General features: G+C 36.0%; 1 long non-coding RNA gene across 1 annotated transcript; it reads left to right on the top strand.

Annotated features, from left to right (window-relative positions):
- The first annotated feature begins 11,494 nt into the window (after window positions 1-11,494).
- On the top strand, window positions 11,495-15,025 carry LOC114264313 (uncharacterized). Its single transcript, XR_003629933.2, has 3 exons — window positions 11,495-13,023; window positions 13,148-13,815; window positions 14,431-15,025. It is a non-coding gene; the product is annotated as an uncharacterized LOC114264313 (long non-coding RNA).
- Window positions 15,026-15,069: the final 44 nt, after the last annotated feature.

Here is a 15,069-nt window from a genome sequence, read left to right as displayed (position 1 = left end):
TTTATCAAGATTAAGTGGATCAAAAAAGTAACAAAAATTGGTTAAACTATTTTTTAAAAATCATTAAAAGTCGGTTGAAATCTAAGTATGAGTTTTTCAAAACACCTACTAAAGCCTATTTTGGAAATTGATTTTTCTAGTAATTTTTTTTGGCATTTGACAAAAAAGATTGGTAAAAAAACTATAGGAAAGAGCTAACATTTTGTTGCATCTTTATGATTTTTTAACTAAAATTTTATGTTCTCAAAATAGTCTTGAACTTTTTGCCATTTAAATACGAAAAAATTGGTGATGAATCCACTTTTCGTTGGGTATATATATATGGGACTTTTCTTAAGTGTGCAACTTACACCTTACACTTACGCCTATCTGTTTGCTGTCCTGTTTTATGTTTATACCTTCCACTTATACCTTTTGTGATGGTTGCATATGGTGTGCAACCTTAAGGGGTTGCACACCATAACAGCACCCATATATATGACATAAGTTTTGTGACTGCTCTGTTTGGTATTAAAGACATGCTTAATGAAATATATTAGGCCAAGTTTGGGAAGTCTCAAAAAAGTTAAAAAGTCAAAAAATTACTCAAAAAGTTAAAAAGTTATCACTATTCACCAAAAGTCAACAATTACGGCTGCACAACTCCTAATACTAATTTTCTCATACACATTAATTTATATAATTTTTTAATACATATTTTTCCATAAAAAGTCAAAAAGTTAACCCAAACATTCATATTTTCAACCTCAACTTTTTAGTCTAAAAAGACAAAAAGTGTACTTATTTAGGACACCCCAAACAACCCCTAGTAAGAAGTAAAAATTATTTTTTTTATTTTATTTTATTTTATCCTTGTATTGTTGCACTCTCATACATAGGGACGGAACTAGGAAAAGAGTGTGAGGGGTCATGTTCCTTTTGATTTTGTAAAAAATACTATTTGCCATAGCACTTTAAATATATATATATATATATATATATAGCATTTTATACATAAAATGGCCTCCCAAAATAAAAAAAAAAATACATATCTTATTTCTCTTCCATCTTGTATTCTCTTTCTATTTTGCACAAAAAAAACTTCTTCATCTTACTAAAAATTGCTTCTATGATTTTTAAATTTTTTCTTATGTACATATTATTTATATATCATATTGTACATACATATATTTTATGTATGGTAAAAAAAAATATTTTTCTTCTGGCCCGCCAATAATAAAATCCTAGTTCTATTCCTACTCACATACTATTATCATCACTGACCATTGTCGACCGCCGGACACTAGTGGGCTCATTGTGAGGAAACTTGTCATCATCGGAATTAGGAATGTAAGAAAAATCGAAAAAATTGATCAAACCGGTTGAACTGAACAAGATCAAACCGACTATATTTGGTCAATTTTTTTAATATGAATTGATCTATGCGGTTTTTAAAATTAATTTTTTTTGGTACTCAGTTCAGTACCGATTTAGGCACCTTGTGTACCGAATTAAACCGAAATTGACCGAAAGTTTCATATATTAAACATAATATATATATATATATATATAATGAAGTTGGTTGAGTACAAAGTTCAGTTGATTCATTTAATTGTTTATTTTTTCTTCAATATTCTAGGTTTGACAGTAGCAATAAGTTGTTATTTTGCTACTAATGTGTGTTTGAGTCAAGTTTTGCTACTACTATGCCTATGTAGTTATGTGATGTTTATGTCATTTTCAATTTTTTGTTATAACTCTAATTGATAGACTTGTGATTTAGTCTTTTGGGATGATGGTTTTAAATTTTAGTTTTGCTTAGTGTCAAGACTTTGGTTTTCAGATTATATTTTGTTTTTAATTCTACTTCAATAAAAGTTTAAACACTGGGTCTGTTTGGTAACTATTCCGTTTTCAGTTTTTAGTTTATATTTACAAAAATTAAAAAAACTATCATAAAAACTTGTTTGATAACTTTTTTGATTTATAAATGGTTGTCTCAGTTTATAAATTTGAGGAAAAAAACGTAAACTCAAAAAATGAGTTTACACTTTTAGTTTTCAATAAATTTTTTTCAAATAATTTTTTTTTCAATTAATTTTTTTTTCAATTAAATTTTTTTCCCAATTAAATTTTTTTTCAATTATTTTTTTAATTAATTTTTTTCAATTATAATGTGTGTGATCCCATTGTCATAAATAATAAATATAAATATAAATATTTTAGGTTTGAACAAACATATTTTTTAGTTTATGTTTTTAAATTTTTTTAAATATTTTGTTCAAACCAAACGCGTTTATAATTTATGTTTTTCTAAAAATAAACAAAAACCGGTATATAAATTTTTTGTAAACATAAACAAAAAATGTAAACGTTACCAAACGCTACCTTGGTATTTATTAATTCTTTTGTTTGTATTTTTGTGAATGGATGGATTTGATATTGAAGTAATGTACAAATGGCTAATTCAATATTTTTCTATAAAGTATTTACTATGTTACAAATTTAAGAAGTAATTCAAATTTTAAAAGTCATAAGCCAAAAACCTCACCGAGCCGAACCGTTTGAATTAGTGTGGTTTGATGCAGTTTAGTGAAAAATCCGGTCTGTATTGGTTCTCAATATAATAGAACCGACATTATCAGTTTGGTGTAAACTTTCACCTAAACAACAACTGTCCCGAATTGATTACATCCCTAGCCGGAATATTTATCAAAAAGTGGCTGAAAAATTCGTCAGCATTAGAGGCCGGTGGTAATATGAATAGATAGGTAGACAGGTGAATAGATCGATGGTTGTAATATGGTCTTTCAAAATATTGTTGTCCTTATGGCCCAAAAAAATAGAATTTGAGATAATTATTCCAAAATTTTTAATTTTGAACTTCTAGACAGAGTGCTTTTAAAATAGTGGATTTTGGAATTCATTCAAGTATAAAATAGGGCTAAGTAAAATAATAATAGAAAGTGTTCTTGTAGAGTGCTAAAACTAATTCTTAAATATTTTAAACAATTTTTACTTCAAAAAATGAAGACTAATTATTTGTTGGTTTAGTAGATTGTGATCAATGATGATAAGCTTTTAAAATCGTAATTTCAAACTAAATCTAACCTCGTTAATTGTTTGGTCTCATGTGAGTTCAATATTTATATGATTTAGCTTGGATTCAAATTTCATGAAACCATAAAATTCAAAATAGAGTTTGACAAGAAGATATGAGAAATATTACAAGGGCCTCTAGTTGAGAAGATTGGGTGGATATGGATTGTGTCAACTTGGTTCAATCATTGTTTCACTGGAATATTATAATGAGTGTAAGATAAATTGATAGAGAAAGAGAGAGAATGAATTATGTATTGATGATTGATTGATGTTTTGATGATTTTCTGTCTATTACAAATGGTTCCTTATATAGATGTAGGTGTAGTGGATGGTGGTGGTAGGTGAGTGTAGTAGGTGAGTGTGTGGTAGGTGATGGTAAGTGTGTGGTAGGTGATGGTAAATTATACAATGTACATTAACAGCCCCCCTCAAACTCAAGGAGGATAGGTACTAGCCAACTTGAGTTTGGAGAGAGTAACAAAACAGAAAAATAAGCTGACAAATAAAATTAAAAATGGGATAGGAGACACTGTATGGTTGTGTCAGACCGTTGTAGAAGACACGGTATGGTCGTGTCGGACCGTTGTAGCAGACAGTTTACGGGGTCATGTCGGACCGTTGTAGCAGACACTGTGTGGTCGTGTCAGACCGATGTAGAAGACAGTTTACGGGGTCATGTCGGACCGTTGTAGCAGGACAGTTTACGGGGTCATGTCGGACCGTTGTAGAAGACAGTTTACGGGGTCATGTCGGACCGATGTAGCAGGACAGTTTACGGGGTCATGTCGGACCGTTGTAGCAGACAGTTTACGGGGTCATGTCGGACCGTTGTAGCAGAGGTTGTGGTGATGCACAGTGCGCCATGAGCGACTTATACATGATACTGTGTATAACCCCCCCCCCTCAAACTCAAATAGGTGTGAAGATAGAAACCTATTTGAGGTTGAAACAAAGGGATTGATAAAGCTGACCAGTGTAGAAGACACTGTATGAGTGTGTAGATAGGCTGCCCAAAAAATATACATGTAGATATATATCGAGCCCTCAAAAGTCGTGCCCTCAAAAGGCGTGCCCACTTTATCAAAAGATGTGCCATGAAAAGGCGTGCCAATTTGTCGGGCGTCAAGAGGCGCGCGATGCGCGTGGCTGCCTCGGCTATTTAACCAAGGCGAAGCCTGAGGCCAAGGCAGAGGCAAAAAACCTGCGAAATCCTCCGAAAAATTCTGCCGTTTCTGAGAGAGAGACTCTGTAACACTCTGTTGCCCAGAAAATGGCTTCGTCGTCCCGTGGTCTGCTTACTCTCTTTCCCGACCTCAACGAGTCAACAAGAGAGATAACGGGTGCGGTGGCCCCTAAACCTCAACCAGGCGCCCCAGGGTTTGCTCCGTTGAACTTTCCGATGCGGTCTGTGGAGCAAAGAATGGCAGTGCAGTCGGATGTGGAAGTCAATCAGTATACATTGAAGTCATGTGTGGAAACCATGACTGCGGTGACAAACTTGTCGAACCGGCTGCAGAGTAGGGCAAATGAGGTGCAGCAGTTAAACTCCCAGCTGGCGCTGCTCCAACGCATGTATAAGGATGCGCGAGCAGAGATAAGCGTGCTAAGGGCAGAAAACAAGGAGCTGAAGCGGAAGGCCACCGTGATGTTCCGATTTGGAGGGCCGCCATATGCTGCAGTGGAGGAGTATGTGGGAGTGAACGTACTCGGCGGCGTGGAAAACACGGAGGCAGCACCGGCAAGGGCTGCCCAGGACGGAGGCAAGAAGAAAAGACCGGCGGCAGAGTAGAGAAGAAAAAATCCCACGGTGGGTGTGGTTGTGGTGTTGTTGTTGTTGTTGTTGTTGGTGTTGTTGTTGTTTTTTTTTTGTGTAAAATTATGATCGGGGTTGATCCCTGAGATGAATAAAATATGGGTGTTGTGCAAATTTATAAATTGTTTTGGTTTTTTTTTTAGATATATATATTGTTAAACAAAAACAAATTGTGTGGATGGTGATTTAATAAAATATGATGGATATGATTAAAGTGGGCTGATGGGGAGAAAATGGCGAGAGAGAGAAAAATAAAGAAATAAATAATAACGTAATGGAAAGCAAAGGATGGAGTGGGGAGAGCACCAACTAAGTTTTATAATAAAAAAATAAAATTGGGCGGTGGATGGGTCAGAGAGAGAGTAAAGGGCATTGGTTAGTGGGATTGTTGTTGGAGAGAATTGACTTTATTCAAGCGGTGGAGCGATCGATAGCTGGGATTGAAAAGAAAACTGCCAAGTTGCAGGGAAGTGAGAAGGCTGCAGTTGCAGGGAAGTGAAAATTATTGGGGTTTACTTACACTCCTCCCACCATTGAGGATAGATATTTGCTCTTTGTTGATGAGTTACATGGACGCTTGGTTACTCTTCTTGGAGGACGTGCAGCTGAAGAAGTTGTTTATGCAGGCCGTGTGTCAACAGGTGCACTTGATGATATACGGCGAGCAACAGACATGGCCTACAAGGCAGTGGCTGAGTATGGTCTTAATCAGACAATTGGCCCCATTTCTTTGGCAACACTTTCTAGTGGTGGGGCTGATGACGCTGGAGGAACCGCTGGCTGTTGTGATGGTTAAGTTGGCCGACACCGGTTGTGGCGGTGGTATGCCGGAGGGGTTTTCCGGCGCTTCTGAGCTTTGAATGGACAGAACAGGAGAGAGAACACCAGTGGATGGAGTGAGAGGAGGTGGAGTTGGACTAGAAGACGACAAAGCAATGATGGCTGTTGGCTTCTTCCCTTCCCCGAGTCGCTCTAGCAACTTGAATTCCTGGAACCCACCTTCAGACAGTCATGGTCTGAGAGAGCCGAGAAGTAAGAGAGAGGAAGAGTTTCAGTTCAGTTATGGAATTTGTGGCAGCGAAGTGAAGGTAAGTGTAGAGGTCCGGCGGGCGGCCAAGGCAAGACTGCCGCCCGCCGGTGAAGCAGAATTATTAGCTTCTCAACCTTGCTCTGATACCATGTAAGATAAATTGATAGAGAAAGAGAGAGAATGAATTATGTATTGATGATTGATTGATGTTTTGATGATTTTCTGTCTATTACAAATGGTTCCTTATATAGATGTAGGTGTAGTGGATGGTGGTGGTAGGTGAGTGTAGTAGGTGAGTGTGTGGTAGGTGATGGTAAGTGTGTGGTAGGTGATGGTAAATTATACAATGTACATTAACAATGAGCATTGTTAAAACCCTAGAAAGAAAAAATAGAACAGTACAACAATGTTTTGCTTCCCTAAGAATATTAGCCTTCCGTAATCTATAATAATCATTTGAACACATAAGCAAAAAATTCGCTAATGTCACGATCCTTTAAATATAAATCATGTACAATAACTATTTTTGTGTCAAATTCAATTTTAATTTATATGACAATATCACCATTTGCAACTGCTAGAAGTATATTTCTCAAATGGAGTTGGATCTTTAGACTATCTCCATGATTTTAATTCAATCTAAACAAGTCACAGTCACGAATCACACAGTTAAATAACAACTTGCACATGATAAGAAGTCTTACCAAGCATAAAAGTCTCTAACTCATAAGTTGCTGTCCATGCACAAGATGATATTTAACAGATTAAAGGACAAGGATACTACTAACTTCCTTGTATTACTGGGATAAAAGCCTCGTGCATATTTACACAGAAATTCTTCACTGTGGATATGATGCGAACTTCGGCTTCAACAATTAAAGTATCCTTTACAATGAAGCCCTTAGAAGCATCATGGAGGTCAGTTAACGACAAGAATGAAGGTCTACCCCATGAGGTGGAGCCTGAAGTAAAACATTTGGAACCTGCAAGAGAATTGGCAATTGTTATTTAACTACCCAAAAGATCTACATAAATGAAAAACTCTTCATAATTTGCAAATGAGACAAGCAGTGTCCCATGATATGATTTCTTCGGACTGTATTCATACTTATTTTGCACTTAAAAGCTGTGTTCTTTTTTTGGAATTGTAGAGGGAAAAGAATAACCAAACCAAACCAAACCAAGCCTTAAGTCCCATCAAATGGGGTCGGCTACATGAATCCTTCTTCTCCACGCGGCCCTATCAAAGGCAAATTTCATTAGTCAAATTAAGTAGATTCATATCTCTATTTAAAACGCTAGTCAACGTTAATCTAGGCCTACCCCGTCCCCTAACACTTTCATCTACCATTACAGTATTGCATCTCTTCACTACTGCCTCTGTTGGTCTCCGTTGAATATGACCAAACCATCTCAAACGATTCTCTCTCAACTTATCTTCTATCGGTGCTACTCCTACCCATTCCCGAATACATTCATTCCTAATCCTGTCTTGTGTAGTCTTACCACACATCCACCTTAGCATCCTCATCTCAGCCACACTCATCTTATCTACATATTGTTTCTTGGTTGCCCAACACTCCGTCCCATACAACATAGCTGGTCTAATAGCCGTTCTATAAAACTTACCTTTTAGTCTAGTGGGTATTCGTTTATCGCACAATACCCCAGACGCACTTCTCCACTTACACCATCCCGCCTTAATCCTATGGGCCACATCTGCATCAATCTCTCCCGCTGTTATGATAATCGACCTTAGATAACGAAAATGTTCACTCTTAGGTAATTCTTGGTTCTCAATCTTCACTTCTCCTCTGCTTTCATTGTTACTGTTACTAAATTTACACTCCATGTATTTTGTCTTAGTTCTGCTTCCTTTAGATTCAAGAGCTTTTCTCCAAATCTCTAACTTTGTGTTAACTCCTTCTCTAGTCTCATCCACTAGCACAATATCGTCTGCAAAAAGCATGCACCATGGCACGTCATCCTGAATATTTATCGTCAACTCGTCCATAACTAAAGCAAAAAGATAAGGACTTAAGGTAGATTCTTGGTGTAACCCTACAGTGATAGGAAATTCATTTGTCTCTCCAACTGCCGATCTAATGGTGGTCATCACTCCTTCATACATGTCCCTAATCACGTCAATGTAACCTTTTGTCACCCCTTTCTTCTCTAACACCCACCATATTATATCCCGGGACACTCTGTCATATGCTTTCTCAAGGTCGATAAACACCATATGAATGTCTCTTTTCTTTTCTTTAGACTTTTCTATTACTCTCCTCAAAAGATAGATCGCTTTCATTGTTGACCTACCAGACATAAACCCAAATTGATTCTCTGACACCTCTGTTATATCTCACCTTCAGTTTCCATATGCTTGCCATGGTATTGGTTCCTTATGCGCATCTTATATTTTGTATATGTTTTTCGTTCAGAAGGAAAGGTTTTCAAATCATGTAACCCTAAAAAGAGGGACAGGCATGTATCCTTTGCAGTTGAATATCCTTTGGGATATAGCCGTAATCTCCTATTTTTGTTAGAGGAAGGCATAAAAAGCAGTAAATTGTCAAATTGTCAATTTGCATATAGTAATTGACAGCAAACTCAAACATTGCATACCGGTTTCGATTTCCAAAAGTGAAGACATCAGAGCAATGAACTCCAAAATCTAGAGATGAGAAATTATCAATTTTCCAGGTGTAAGTAATGTTATGTTCTTTCAGTATGTTTATAGACTGTCCTTTGCCAGTATAATTTATAACAAAAATTTCTGCTCCGGAGACAATGCAACTGACCAATCTAACTGTAGATTTTTCGCCATTTGGAAGTGTTATGGTATGAGGCCCAATCCCATGGCAACACTCATGGCAAATTATGTGAGTGACTTGAAAATTCTTGACATAATTCAATCCATAAGTTAATGTTGTGGACAATATCCTTGGGGGAAGGAATACAATTTTTAAGTGTTAAGTAATGGTCATATTTAGGGGTTGTTTGGGGTGTCCTAAATAAGTGCACTTTTTATCTTTTTAGACTAAAAAATTGAGGTTGAAAATATGGATGTTTGGGTTAACTTTTTGACTTTTTATGAAAAAATGTGTAATAAAAAATTGTAAAAATTGATTTGTAGGGAAAAATTCGAATTGGGAGTTGTGCAGCCGTAATTGTTGACTTTTGGTGAATAGTGTTAACTTTTTAACTTTTTGAGTAACTTTTTGACTTTTTGACTTTTTACAAGTTCTCAAACTTGGCCTTACTTTTAGTTGAGTAGACTGTACAACCATTTTTTACCTACCCATTTCTGCAAGGAATGCACAACCATTTTAAAGCTAGTTAGCACTAGTTAGCGTTTGCCATATAAATAATATACTCACACTATCCTTACAAATTTGTTCATTTTGAAGATGTACAATTTTACATCTGAGTAATTATTTGGTGGTCTTGGACCATCACATCAACTTTGATCTCAAATCATTTGTGGTCAGTCACATAGGAAAAAGTGGGATTAAAGGTCTTACCTTGTTAGGAGCCACCTCCCTGGAAAGGTGGAAATGTTGGACTTTTTGTCTTATCTTTTTTTATGTGGCCGATCATGAGTAGTTGAGACCAAGCTGACGTGGTGGTCTTGAACCACTGGATATTTTTCCATTAGGAAGTGGCATTGAAGTGGAGGTGAACGAATTGAGTCTTGGATTTGTACCTTAGTAATAAGGCATTCTATTGTTTAAGTCATGAATGCAATGTTATGGAACGTACATATTATAGTCTTGTGAAGAAGATTGGAAAAGTTAAAAGACATTCACTTGCTTGATATGTGTTGGAGTCAAGAGAGTCGACACCAATACAAATACTTTTTAAATGGCTCTTGAGCTTTGATCGGAGGATGCATTGCATGGTCATTATTTTGGAGTTGCAAAACCTATAATTCCTTCAATTATGGGTGAAAATAACATTTTGTCCATTGATACTCGTGCCAGTATTCATGGCGACTATCCTTGAGAATTTGTTCACTTTGAAAATATGTACAATTTAATTGGGAGTAATTATTCGGTTTTTTTGGATCATCACGGCACATTTGGTCTCAAACCGTTCATGGTCATTCACATAGTAAAAAATGGGATCCAAGTTCCGTCATTTCACTTTTTCGAGGAGTTGAGTCCCGATAAAGTGGGGCTCATGGTTTTGTTTTGTCGGGACTCACCTCTTCAAGAAAGTGGAAAGGTGGGACATTAGGCCCCACTTTTTCTTTGTAGCCCGATCTAGTTGGGACCAAAATTGACGTGGTGGTCCTAAACCATTGAATATTTCTCCCTTAGTAGCATTAAAGGCATTCATTTATACTTTATAGTATACTATTCTGCCATGTATGTTTGACTAATTAAAAATGAAGAAGCTCGCAATTAAATTCAATGAAAAATATTCATTTACTATTTTAACGTGGACAATGATTTTGGGACATTGAAATAAGGAAATTTGGTCTACTTTTTCACGACATGATTCAAAATTTATATTTTCATGTTTAGATGTTCTAAAAATATCTATGTTAAAAAGTGAGTAGTTATTTCTCATTTTTTACCATACCCTTTTTTCATGCAATTAGTTGCGACTTGACCCCCCCAAAAAAGAAAAAGTATCAATCGTTTGATGGGGATAAATGACATCTTACAACGTAGTAAATGCATGGGAATGCATTTTAACGAACATTCTTAAATTATTGTGCATTTTCAAAGTGAACAATGTTTTGTTGTTGGAGGGACCAATGATTTAGTTGTAACATTTGGTTTTTGAAAAAAATACTTGTGTTTGGACTTTTAGACATCGTGTAAATTTGTACAACCGTAGATATACATTTAAAACATGCTTGTCTAGAAGTGCATCTATTAAGGTTGGTGTTCGTAGGGATTTGGATCACATCTATGTTCGTTATGTGATAGCACTTCGATTAACAAAATAAAATAGACATATCACTTGGGCAATGAAGCTTGGGTATTGTGAAAGGAGTTTGAGTTTGCAGAGGACCACTTTAATCATAGTATACAACCATTTATTAAATTAAGAAAATGCAAAATTTCTTGTTAGGACCCTAACAATATTATTGTATTGGTTTCTAAGATAAGATTTGATAATTTTGTATGGTGTTAAAAGTTGTGATGGGGAAAATGGTGTCCTTGCACCATGTTTATCACATGTGCATCACTACATTCTTGATATGGTCAAAGTTTAAACGCGAGTGTTGGACATTTATACTTATTGGCATTTCTTGTTATATAAATAAGGTATTGCTAGCAAGTGCCCATGGGCTTTGGTTTACAACGCATTTAATGGTTGTACGTTTCTTAACTACCCACTTCTACAAGGAATGTAAAACCAATTTTAAAGCTAGTTAACCATTGTTTGGGCTTTTTCCATATAAATAAAAATATATTTGCACTATCCTTGAGAATTTGTCCACTTTGAAGATTTAAAATCTTATTTGGGAGTAATTATTTCGTGATCTAAGACCATCATGTCAACTTTGATTCCAAATCATACCACATAGGAAAAAGTGGGGTTTGAGGTCTCACTTTTTCACTTTTTCGAAGAGGTAAGTCTTGAGATCCCACTTTATTAGGACTCACCTCCTCGAGAAGGTGGAAAGATGGGATCTTAGGCCTCATTGTATTCATGTGACCGATCCTGAGTGTTCGGGACCAAAATTGACGTGGTGGTTCCAGACCACTAAATTTTTACCCTTTATAAGATGGCATTGAAGGCTTTCATTTGCAGTGTACTATTCTTTTGCCATATATTGTTGACTATTTCGGAGGAGAAATTTGTAATTAATATTATAAAAACGGTATGGTGAGAAATTCAAATGAAAAATACTCATATGCTATTTCAATGTGATCAATAATTTTGGGACATCCACATAAGGAAATTTGGACTACTTTCTGACAGAACATGAGTTAGAATCCATATTTTCATTTTTAGATGTTCTAATAAATTGTCTATGTTGAAAGCGAGTGGTTATTGCTCAGTTTTTTACTATACTCTTTTGTTATGCAATAAGTTGCAACATGACCACAAGTAGAAGAAGAAGAAGAAAAGGAAGAAAAAGATCAGGGGGGGGGGGGGGAAAGGAAACATCACAATGTAGTAAATAGATGGTAATGCATTTAATGCATGTTTGTAAATTATTGTGCTTTTTCAAAATTGAATAAAATGTTACTTTTGGAGGGAGCAATGATTTAGTTGTAACTTTTGATTTTTGAACACAAGTACTTGTATCTAGACTTCTAGACATCTTGTAATCTTGCACAACCACAGATATGCATTTAAAGCATGCATATGCAAGTGCATCTATTGAAATCGGTGTTTGTAGTGCGTTTGATCCTCTTTCTCTCTCCTTATACCTCATCCTCTTTCCCATGTTTTCTCTTCTTGTTGCATCGTCATTTACAACAAGAGGGTGCATGGGACAAAGAGGGTGATAAGTATCCCAGTTGTTATGGAGAGTGCTCTTGTGTTGAGTTGAAAATACTCTATATAATTCAATCTGTAAATTAGCGCTGTAGACCATATCCTTGGGGGAATACAGCATTAAGTGTTAAATAGTGGTCACATTTACTAAGTTACTTGAGTTATAGTTTCTTCTGAATATTCAATATGCTATTACTGGACTACCAGTAGGACTTTGTAGGTTTTAAGTCTTTTTGTGTTTGTATATAGTTAGCCCTCTAGTGTGGCCTACCTTTGAGATGGATTCAGACTCACATTTTTACTCCAGTTACACTATCTCACTTCTGATATGATAATCTTCAAAAAATTACTATTTGCATGTCTCTGCATTTCACTAGCTTATAATGAGAAGATTGATTTCAACATGCTAATAACTGACTTAAAGGTGTGTTTTGTACAATAAATTTTTAACTTTGTTGCTGGAACATTTGTGTTGAAGATGAAAAAGGCAGAATTGGTCGAGACATCTACTTGTGTAACCAACTTGCCAAGGTCTAATAGCGTCTCTCTGATTCTTATTTGAATATTCAATGAATCATATTCAGGTGTTGCTGCTATTGCATTGCAAATGTGAAATAGAAATCCGTATAGAGAGGTATGTCATGAGGAAGATAAACTTTAGGGGATGATCTTGTTCAAAGCATTATTGTTTGTTATTTGATGTTCTCATGGAGGGAAATTAACATCTTTCAATTTGGATATATTTTTTTGACTTGCAGATATTTTGGGATGGTTGGTTGGCATGATGTACTTATGCGATGCTTCTGTTAGCTAAAAAGTTCTTAGTTGAGGTGTTTTCAGAAACTTACATACTGCTTAGGACCGAGTTATTCCTTGTATTGTTAATTTGTAGATTTGGCATGATTTCATTATTTTGCAAGCTGAAGATAGTTGAGGCAACCATGATCTCATGGACTATGCATACCTGTGATGTCCTCAAAAGTTCCTGATATTTTGGTTTTTGATTTTGTTATACTATCTTATGTTTGAATGCTTGATTCTTTATGAAGTTACTACCGTCAGGATCCTCTTTTCCAAAAGTTCTCTCATTTTGTTCCAAATTATTCACAGTTACTGGATCATGCTATAAACTCATGGTATGAGAACCTTGAGGCATGATCTAATGTCTATGAGTAAATTGGGATAGAGGGCTTTTGGGACTGGGGATTCTCTGCTCAACTGACATACACACTTAGTTGGATGACAGGAATTCTTGTATAAATTGGCTGTTGGATGTGAGACAGCGTGTAGAAGAGTAAAAAGATTAGGTGGCACAGGAGTAGAGGGGAGAGAGAATATGCAATACATGTTGAGTGGTTTGGACTGGGAGAAATTTTGCAAGGAGGATTGACATGAGCTTCTGCACACTTCTGGGCTCTTGAAGCAGGTACTTTTGGAGAAACTGTACCTTTCGGGCATGTTTGATTGGGTGGATTAGAGCATGGGATTAGGATTATTAATCCGTGGGCCCAATTATCTCATGTTTGTTTTAACATTTTGGTTTAGGATTATTAATCCAATGGATAATTAATCCAACAAATTTGTAGGATTATTAGTAATGGGGTAGGGGTGGGATTATTAATCCAATGGATATTAATCCAATTGAATAGTGAATCCTACACTAATTTAATAGGATTATTAATACTTCACTATTAGTCTTTTGAATCAAACATGACCTTCATGTATTATCCTTGTGTCAAAAAATCTGCAGAACCATCTTGTAAGCAGATATACATAAACGAATCAGAAGAGTTGTCTGTGCTTTGCTGCCATTGTTTTTTTTTTTTTTGGGGGGGGGGGGGGGGGGGGGGAGGAAATGATTGTGCTCAATTTCAAGGTGACATTGGCATATATCATCATATGGGACTAACAAGACCTAGACTCTGTGATTTATCTAACAAACAGTATATATAATTGTTTTGTTTTATAGTGGAGTATTATAGCGAGTGAAAGGGTCAATAATACTATCAAACTCAATACTGTTGGGTGCTTTGTTTGCAAGGTGATCCTGGACAGGCAGGCTATGATGGAGTCTTCAGAGATAAAGTTGGCAGCTGGATATGTGGCTACTATGCAAACTTGGGCAACGGCACTAGGCTTATGGGTTGTTTACAGGGGTCTAACTATCATTTTGCAAAAAGGCTTAAACAAAGTGGATTGAATTTGATTCTGAGATGGTGATCACCCTGATCTGTGAACGAGCCAACTAGAATTTCCCTTGCAGAGATTTGGTGGAGGATTCAAGATTTCTTCTCGGAAGACACAATTGCTCCATTGCCCATTTAAAAGGCAACACGTGTTGATGCTATGATGAATTTAGAGGTGGATCAACCCAAACATCTGGTTGTCCTGAAGAGACCTCCCGAGTGTATTAGTGCTCGCACCTGCCAAACATGCTAGGAGTTTCTTTTGTGAGGAATTATTCCCTCTTGTTCTTGTTTCTTTCTGATTTCTTTTTCTATTTTTGTATCTAGAAAGAAAATAGCAAATGGTTTTGAGGATACAATTGTCAAGGAGCATTGTTCAAAAGTTGTAAAAGAAAAAGAAAGTTTTATTTGAACAGGATTAATGGAATGAGGATAAGGATTTTGCCTCAATATAAATTGCAATCTTTGGAGAATTTTATGCATTGCTGAGTTTG

This window comes from Camellia sinensis, chromosome 2 (genome assembly GCF_055761805.1).
Source record: "Camellia sinensis isolate YWXY chromosome 2, ASM5576180v1, whole genome shotgun sequence".
Classification (NCBI taxonomy): domain Eukaryota; kingdom Viridiplantae; phylum Streptophyta; class Magnoliopsida; order Ericales; family Theaceae; genus Camellia; species Camellia sinensis.
Note: the sequence above shows the minus strand (reverse complement) of the source record. Positions and strands in the feature narration are given on the sequence as shown.